Source organism: Lytechinus pictus, unplaced genomic scaffold (genome assembly GCF_037042905.1).
Source record: "Lytechinus pictus isolate F3 Inbred unplaced genomic scaffold, Lp3.0 scaffold_20, whole genome shotgun sequence".
In the NCBI taxonomy this organism is placed as follows: domain Eukaryota; kingdom Metazoa; phylum Echinodermata; class Echinoidea; order Temnopleuroida; family Toxopneustidae; genus Lytechinus; species Lytechinus pictus.
Window position 1 is genome coordinate 8,178,533 of NW_026974141.1, and position 9,954 is coordinate 8,188,486.

Consider the following 9,954-nt stretch of genomic DNA (forward strand, 5'->3'; position numbering starts at 1 on the left):
GTGGTCCCAACATGTAAGGTCACGTTCACCTTGTGAAAGGATAATTGATTTGAATTATTAGTGGGGGAAAACACAAATAAAATGGGAATACCACGAGTCAGATTTTTAGTGGGAAATGCTATTTGAAAATGTATGAGCCTTTCACAATTAGAAGGGCAATCAAATTCTTTCCTGCATTTATCTTGATCCAATGTTGCATCTCTCTTCATTGGGTTCTAGGACATTTGCTCTGGCGACAATTGCTCCGCTGTAAATTCAAGTATTCAACACACTCATGGAATGACCAATTTCAACCCTGGATCTAACATCTATTCTGAATAGATCCTCACCCTAAACCTAACCTTTAACCATATTGCAACCATAACCCTATATCTCAGACAAAATAAAGCCCCAAAAAGCAATTGTCGCCAGAGCAAATGCCGTGTCACCATCCACTGAGGTGTTAAATGGGTACGAATGTCTACGTTGACTGTTCTTTCCCAGGAAGTGGAGATTGTGCATTCACTGTATGCAGGCACGATAGAATTTGATTACCCAACTGATAATATACATGTATTTGTCCTAAACAGCACTTAGAAGTGCTGTTATATTATTGAAAACAGCAGCAGATTATATTTTTATATGAAACTACATAATCATCGCTGTTTCTGTTTCTGTTTATGGTAACTCCCGTAGGAACTCGGCAGGACAGCGTTTTGCTGGTAAACGCCAAGCTGGTATATAACCAATTACCTCGGAAACATTTTACATCTAGGTTTGTCAGTCATAGTTGCTGACCTTACCCTGATAGCAGAAACTGGTAAAAATGACGTCATAATTACGTCAGTTTAACGACGAGTGTCACGTCATTTTGACGTCGTAACATGACGTCTTATTGACGGGATCTTGCACCCGCGAATAACGTCATTATGACGTTGTATATTGACGTCATTATGACGTCTCCAAGAGTGACTACGACGTCTTAATGACGTCTTAGCAACGTTTTTACAACGTTTTCCTGACCAGTATCAAGGGTCAGATTGACGTCGTGTATTGACGTGATTATGACGTCTTCGAGAGTCAACAACGACGTCTTAATGACATCCGTGCAACGTGTTCCTGACCAGTTTTAGACGTCATATTGATGTAATTATGACGTCTTTAAAAGTCATCTACGACGTCTTAATGACAACTTTGCGACGTATTCCTGACCAGTTTCAGACGTCATATTGATGTAATTATGACGTCTTTATAAGTCAACTACGACGTCTGAATGACGACTTTGCAACATATTGCTGACTAGTAATAGACGTCATATTGACGTCGCATATTGAAAGGAATATGACGTCTTTTGGAGTCAACTATGATATCTTAACGTATTCTGACGTGATAATGACCTAAACATTAAATTCTACATGCAATGTACATACACACATCACTTCAAAGACCTTGTCATTGAGGATTATCTATATTTGGTGAATACTGAGGTGGTCTGACAATGTCCAGCATTCCCAGTAACAATATAATGATCCTCCATGCCAGGGCCTTGCATAACTTGTCTCGGTCTCAAGAACATGACCCCCCCCCCCCCCCCCCGAAAAAGAATATATGCAAAAATGGAAAACGAAATCAAATACATGTACGCATTTCAATTACGAAATCGTGGCAAATATTCTATTAATAAATAAAAGTTGCATAACATATTACCAGCAAAAAAAAAAGGAATACAAAATGTTGAAAACTCTAAATAGATTGAAAAAAAAACACTTTTCTATGAAAATGCAGTATTAGGGTCAAAGGAATGAAATTACAATGTTTGTTATACCAATACATACAATTGTACATGTATACACATTAATACATAACAGAGGCATAATGATCTCCAAGAATAAAGCTTTTTCGTTGAAATTGTAATTAAATATACCTTCAACTTTAGACAACTATGTAATGTAGGTAAAAATATACTGTATGTAAAAAAAAAATACCCGAGTTGGAATAGTTTCAGGATTTATGGAAGCTCGCATTTGGGTGAAAGAATCATACATGTACATTAATTCTTATGAAATGTTTGGGTTGTATTACACTATCACTTAGGGCCAGGGGTAAAAGACAGTAGTTGCAGCAAACAATTATTTCTTCGGAAAGTCTTTTAAATTAAGGTTAATTGTAAAAATATTGTACATAATCTAGATCTGGGCCCTGTCTTACAAAGAGTTACGATTGATCCGATCAATCATAACTCTATGGAAATCCATCAGTGTCATAATTTTTTTCTACGAAAAATTTGCACAATGTCCTTTGTATGCAAAGAGAAGCGCAGCGAATTTTTGAGAAAACAATGAATGCATGAACATACATCATAGCTAGAAAATATTTTGAACAAACATGCTTAATAGATGTTAACGTTGCTGACCGTCCATAGTTGCGATTGATCGGATCAATCATAACTCTTTGTAAGACGGGGCCCTGGTAAATTAATGTAAACTTGTATCTTTGTAAAATCATGAATTTTGATCTTAAAACAATAATTCTGATGATCACTAACACAGAAAAGCATATGTGGGACAGGACAGTGTATTATGATTGATTTGAAAAATACCCGACATTTGATAGAATTACATGCTTATTTTGCTCATTTCTCAGCAATTACACATTTTCTTCCCGAGCTTTTTGGCACACATCTTTTATATATACATACACTTTGCTGGCAATTCTGTTGGATTCTGTTCGAACTCATTTTAAGATAGTTACTACTAGAGGTGCGCTATTATTAAGGCAACTATGTAATGTAGGAAAAAATATACTGTATGTAAAAAAAAAATACCTGAGTTGCAAAGTTTTCAGGATTTATGGAAGCTTGCATTTGGGTGAAAGAATCATGCATCAATAAGTCTGATGAAAATAGTTTGTGGAACTGTTGTATTACACTATCACTTAGAAGGAAAAGACAGTAGTTGCAGCAAACAATTATTTCTTGAGAAAATCTATAAAATCAAAGTTAATTGTCAATATATTGTACATAATCTACATCTGGTACATTAATGTAAACTTGTATCTTTGTAAAATCATGAATTTTTAAACTTAAAATCGATAATTCTGATGATCGCTGTAAACACAGAAAAGCATATGTGGGAAAGTGTATTATAATCGATTCGAAAAATACCTGACATTTGATAGAATTACATGCTTATTTTGCTCATTTCTCAGCAATTACGCATTTTCTTCCCTACATGTAGCTACGTAGGCTTTTTATGTGAGCTGAGAGATTTCATACCAGATTTCCTTTGCTTGATAAAGTTCTTATGATAGTCTGTGTATCAGCATAGCATGTGTTCAGTGTTTTGAACCCACTGGAAATTGTGCATCATATCTTTATGTATGGAAGTCATTTTGCGTCTGCGGTCTCCATGGTTTTTTCAGGATCTATGTGTTGACTAGACCAGTCCCATTGATATTTTCGTGCTGTGTCACTTTGGAAGGCCGTCTCTAATTGGTTGACTGGTGAGTTGGCAGATGCACAGCCCATCCCACTTTTCAATTATATCATTACGTAATCTCTAACATGTCTAAGATATCCACCAGATCAAGAGGCCGCTTGCACTCGGCGAACGCATGTACACAATCCTCTGCTTCATCATTAACTGGATCTAAACAAAGCCCAGCATACCTAGATCATATTGATACAGTCGTTCAAAGAGCGGTGGCCGTGGCAATGGAACGCGAGAGACAAAAACTCAATGATGACATGGATAAGCGCGAAAATAAATCGCGTGAAATTCTTGATGAAAAGCTCACTAGTCTACACGTTCTTGAAATATCTATCGATACTAAATTGAAGCAACTCCGTGATTTTGAAAAATCGGTTTCTGATAACATGACTAACACCATAATGCTTTGTCAAATAGGCTTGACCACATCGAGCAGTACTCCTGTCGCAATAATATCCGTATCCGTATGAGATTGTTCGAAATGTAGCAAAGCAGATTGGTATCCATCTTACTCCATGTGACATTGATCGATCCCATCACCTTTGCCGACCAACTAGCAGTCATGATGTTCAACCCAAAGGATCATACCCCGGCGTGGCCCTGTAATGCCAACTTAGCAGCTCCACCAATCAATGTGAAATTCACTTCATACAGGCCGAAACAAACGATGATGAAAAATAGAGGAAAATGAAAATGCTCAGGAACAAATGACTGGGTGCAGGCAGGCAAGGCAGTTCAGGTGGGATGAAAATTTATTGGCAGGACACCTTCCATTTCAAATTACAGCATCTGCAAAAATAACAGAAGAGGAGAAACATAAAAACTTTTTCTACATAAACTATTTATTAATCTTCATTAAAAACTAGATGGTTTCAATATTAATTTCCAATTTATTTTAAATGATTAAAAAACGATGTGGGGTTTGTTACATATTTTATACTTCAAATATTAACATGTTAAGTCAAGTCGGGGGGGGGGCATGATGCCCTCAAGACCCTTAACCATCTCTGTATAAGGAAGGAAATTTTAGAATCAATTTATTTGACACATAAAGCATATTATTTTTTTATAATTACAATTTTAATTCATGCCTTTTTTATGTGTTTTAAATGGTTATGGGGTAACCAGGACTGTCAGGACCGAGAATTCGAACTTCGAGGCTGAAATACAGCCATTCCCTATGCCTGATTTGGCTTAAATTCAGGTCAAGGATCAATTAAATATATATTTTGCAAAAAAATCTGACAAATTTTGAGGTGGAATTAGTTTTCTGGCATCGCGAGATCGACCAATGCAAAATTTTATTAGCGCCAATTTACCATCTAAACTTGTCATTGAAATTAGAACGTCCAAACCGATCTAGTACCAGTACTAGCACAATGAATCAATCAGCTATGCATGTGCACCAATTCTGTATTTCTTGCATACGTACGTCACTCGAGTTAAAGTTCATGTCATTGCATTATATAGCGTGGGAATTGTAAGAAAGTTATCCTTCAAAATTTTTACCTTCCAACAATTAACATTTTTTAAGCCTTTGTATGCATTTAGAGTACAAAAGCTTACAAATTGGACAAATTAAATGTTTGCCCCAAAATTATTGTGGGAAGGGTGGATTTTCTAGGGAAATCCATCTTAGTGTACAAAGTTCTACAGGTAACAGAGACTTGTCTAGGCTCCGTGAATGAAAATACAATGAAAAAATATCACAGAGTCCTCGAAGTACAGTCAGGACCATTAACAGATTATAAGGTGCCCCGAGTTTGTGCACACCCAAATCTGCGTGATTCTGATAATAGAGATTCCCAATGATTCCCCCCCCCAAAAAAAAGGCTTTACATCTGAAATAGCCTTCTAACTTACCTACTGCCCAATGCCTCCTATCATGTAGGGCAGCAATGAAGGATCTCCACTCCTGGCATCCAGCGATTCTGGGCCTTCTTCTGGAAACTCCCCCAGGCCAGGTCATATTCACTGACTTCATCTCCTCCTCAACTCCTCATGTGTGACACCGAGACAGGTGGTTTTGTGTCTCCCTCTCTTTCTCCTGAAATATCAAACAGATCTATTCATTAAAAATCTTACTCAAAATGGTGCTTTTGGTAGAAAAATAATGAATATAGGGCATGTCATGTGACGGCCTTAACCCTTATTAAACTGGGGGGGGGGGGTCAATTTGACCCCCCCCCCTCAACAAATTTCATCACTACGCTGTCGCGCAAAAAATTTTGATCGCGCCGCTCACTGACTTTTTACTTTCAAGTCTCGCGCAAATTTTGAGACCAAATTTGTGACGCCCGGGTACGCGGTTACGACATTACGCAACATTATGTAAGTGCATGTCAGACCCAAAATTGCTCATAAACATGATTTCATGTACAAATCCAATGCAAATTGTGTATTTAGCCAAAATTCATAAATTTATCATTTTTTCTACTTTTACTGATTAAACTTAATTAATTTTGCCTTGTTTATGATTAGAATTAAGTCTAGAACGATTTCCATCGAAAATACAATAAAAAACAAAATGTAAAAAAACAAAGAAATACATGATTTTAAAAAAATAAAATACATAAGAAATCGGTCTTGGTACCAGATTTTTTTTCATTCACAATTGTTAGGAATGCTATAAAGAATATTTTCACCCAAAAAATAGCATTCTAGGAGCTTTATTTAGTGAATCAGAGCAAAAAGTATGATTTCATGAATAAATTAGCATAATTAATTCATATAAAATAAAAAAATATGAATTCAGTGAAATTTACCAATGCAACTACGTAGATTACGTCATTCTCTACCATCATGCAAATTTTCGTTGTGATCGTGCAATCCACGGCCGAGATCTTATAGTTATAAGGGGGGGGCAATAATACCCCCCCCCCCCCCCGGGAATGACAAGAATCAAAATACCCCGGTAGATTTAGGATTTTAAAAATTGTCAGTACGGTATATCATCGTCATCGAGGATCTACATAATAACATAGTATACCCAGTTGTTGTGTGTCCGGACAGGTTGTGTGTCCGGACGATCAATTTTAGAAAGTCATTTGGAAAAAATTACAAGCGAAGTTACATCAATTTTTAGTACAAAATGTTAGAAAATATTATAGAGAACAAAATAGAGGATGATTACAACTATTGAATTCATATTTTTAGTGTAATCTTAAGACAAAAAAGAAGGCTTCAAAGTTCAAAATATAAAGTGTCCGGACACCCGACCCCCCATCCTACATGTACATGTACTTCTCTGGTACAGTTACATAAACTGAACTTTGTGAAATCTATGCTGAAAAATGTTCAAACTGAAGATCACCAACACAGGTAAGAGCATGTGGGACAGTAGACCAAAAGCTTCGGTCTCTGTTATGTTGGTTGTTCAGCTGAACTCCGTTGGCTTCACTCACCAAATACAGAGACCGAAGTTCTAGCGCGATCTGTACAGGGGACTCAATGGCCATATGTTTATGTACTTAAGATCGGATAAAACGGGGAAGTGAATTTGTGCGACAGCCGAGGTAAGTCACTGTTTTTGTTCCTTTTAACTTGATTTTTCTCAGTTTTTTGGCAATTAGGCAATGCCAAGAGGGAATATTAATTTGCATTTTGGTCGCATTAATTTTCAAAATTTTTATTCATTAAAGACAAAAATTGAAGAGCCCCGACGGGGGGATTTTGCATTGCAAGTCCCCTAAATTTAATGGTGGCTGCACGCTAGCGAGCCGTCTGTGTACGAGGAGAGAAAAAAAAAAAAAAGTTAAAAAACTCCTCGAAACAGACGGCTGCCAGCTGTCTAGTGGGACAGTTATTTTATTGCTCTGATTAATGTCGGCCCGACGCTTGCCTTGGCTCGAGTTGACCCGAATCCTGTGCTTTTTTTGCTTATTTCGCAGCAATTACACAATTTCTTCCAGAATCCTTTGGCACATACCGGTATATTATTTATAAATATAGACAGACACTTTGGTGGTCATTTCATTGGATTCTGTACGAACTCATTTTGATATCGTTACCACAACTGGCATTTACCTTAATTGTGTGCACTGTGTAGTGTGTCTGTGCAGATTTGGGCCCTGAGCCCACCAGCGCAGCCTGTCCTATTCAGCATGCCGGCGCTCGGGGCAGCCACCCCGGCCAGGCAGTGTCAGTGCACGAAATCTAAAGCCAAGCCGCGCTCCGAAAAGAAAATCTTAGAAGATGGTTATCTAACTTACTGTTTGGTCTCCTGCGAATGCCTTCGAAGTCGTTATCCAAATCTGAACCGTGTTCTTAAAGTAGTAGAACTATTATTAACGGCCATCTTCGTCGCACTTAATTCTCGATCCAAAATTAGGCTGCAACATTTAACGGCGAAAAACGGGCGCATTCCTATTTCAAATTAAATGGTTGCGACTGCGCCAGTTGCATGCAGTGCAGCGCGCATGCGCAGGCTCGACGCCCGGCGGCGAATTGATTACTAGTATGCGGATCATGAATTTTTTATAGGGGGTGAGCCCGGGGGGGGGGGGGTGAGCTAACTAGATAGGGGGTTTGCATGACACCGGGGCATGACACCACTTGCGAAAAAAAAGTTTTAAAATAGATACAAACTTCTTTGACATATAAAGCTTCCTCTTGTTTGGTTTGGTTGGCAACCAGTTAAGAAATTATTATTTTTGCCACTGCTTTTGAAACTTTATTTCTTTGAAGAATTATATACTTTACCTAAAATAAAAAAAAATCTGTACTATTTTTTTCCTTTTATAAGTAGAAATAGCCTTGCTAACATGGCAAGGTTGAAAAAATGGCAAAATAGTATGTGGCTTTGAAATTAAACTTGTAAATTTCCTCGTCGTTGATTGGTAAAATTTGATGTCATAATCACGTCGTAATGTGGTCATATGAAAACGCAAATTTCTTTGTCGTTGTTTGGTAAATAAATGATGTCATAATCACGTCATAATGTGGTCATATAAAAATGCAAATTCATTTGTTGCAGATTGGTCGATAAATGACGTCGTAATCACGTAATAATCTGGTCATATAAGAAAGCAAATTTATTTGTCGTAAATTGGTCAGTAAATGACGTCGTAATCACGTCATAATCAGGTCATATAAGCGAGCAAATTTACTTGTCGTAAATTGGTCAGTAAATGACGTCGAAATCACGTCATAATCTGGTCAAATAAAAATGCAAATGAAAGTTGCCATTCTAAGTCGTCAAAATGACGTCGTAAGAACGTCATAAATACGACGACATGACGAGTATTACCACTTTACGATCAGTTAATGACGTCATTACGACCGTGTCTGCTATCAGGGTATAGACGACAGATATTACTCTCGGGCCTTTTTATCAAAGTGGAGACAATTGGCAGAGTGGGGATTTGAAATCACAACCTTACGATTATGAGTCCAATCATGCTCTAACCACTGGACCACACTCCCAGACATTGGCCAGTTCTAACTACACTCTCTGGCCTGGATTCTGAACTCGGGTGTAAATTAAACCCTGGTTTAAAGTTGTGGTTTAACTATGGAGAGCCAATTGGGGTACAAATCCCTAACAGTACACATCCTATTTATTAACTCATATGACATCCAAATGTCTGGGAATGATAAATGAAGTATTTTGAGGTATTATTCTTCATTATAAAAGCAAAAGGAAACAGATTAGTAAATATAAGAAATATACAATATAAGCAGAATTTTCGAGTTTTTGGCTCCCCATAATTTTAGCACAGACTTAGACCATGGTATAAGTTAAACCTGACTTCAGAATACGGGCCTCTGACTCAAAAGACTTTGCAAAAGAATTTTCAAAAATTCCTCACAATCAAAATATTTTCCATGAACTTGAAATGGAAGCCAGTTTGTCAAGGAGTACTGTTGACTTAGCGACCCAATCATTGTGTACACAGATAGGATTTGGATCCTGACAATTCATATGTCAATTTATGATATTTTGTTTACTTTCTGTCAAGTATGGTATGTGACTGGTCTCACCTTGTTCATTTTAAAACGTCCTTGTGGATTTTGTATTATTTTTTTTTTTGGGGGGGGGGGTGGTATTTGTCCCCTATTCCCACCCTCTAGAACCTACATGTATTTGGAAGGTTCTAAGATATTCAATTCTGAAAACTTGCACTACTTATGAGATGTTTTTCCTGGCCAAGTCCATCTCATCAGATAGATAGATTTGAATATTGAGAGAAAATGGAAATGAGCATAATGCTGAAAATTTCATCAAAATCAGTTGTCAAGGAGCACTGTTGACTAAGCGACCCAATCACTGTGTACACAGATATGATTTGGATCCTGACAATTCATATGTCCGTTTATGATTTTCTGTTTACATTCTGTCAAGTATGGTATGTGACTGGTCTCACCTTGTTCATTTCAGAACACGCGTCCTTGTGGATTTTTTTTTTTTTGGGGGGGGGGGCTGGGGTGGTGGACACAGGTTAGCCCCACCCTCACACTCTAGAACCTATTTGGGAAATACAAGGAT

General features: G+C 37.5%; 1 long non-coding RNA gene across 1 annotated transcript; it reads right to left on the minus strand.

The window, feature by feature from the left end:
• Positions 1 to 1,621: 1,621 nt before the first annotated feature.
• On the minus strand, positions 1,622 to 7,836 carry LOC135157899 (uncharacterized). The gene is made up of 3 exons (XR_010296809.1): positions 7,679 to 7,836; positions 5,331 to 5,514; positions 1,622 to 4,256 (listed from the first exon to the last, which is right to left on the minus strand). It is a non-coding gene; the product is annotated as an uncharacterized LOC135157899 (long non-coding RNA).
• Between the last annotated feature and the right edge of the window lie 2,118 nt (positions 7,837 to 9,954).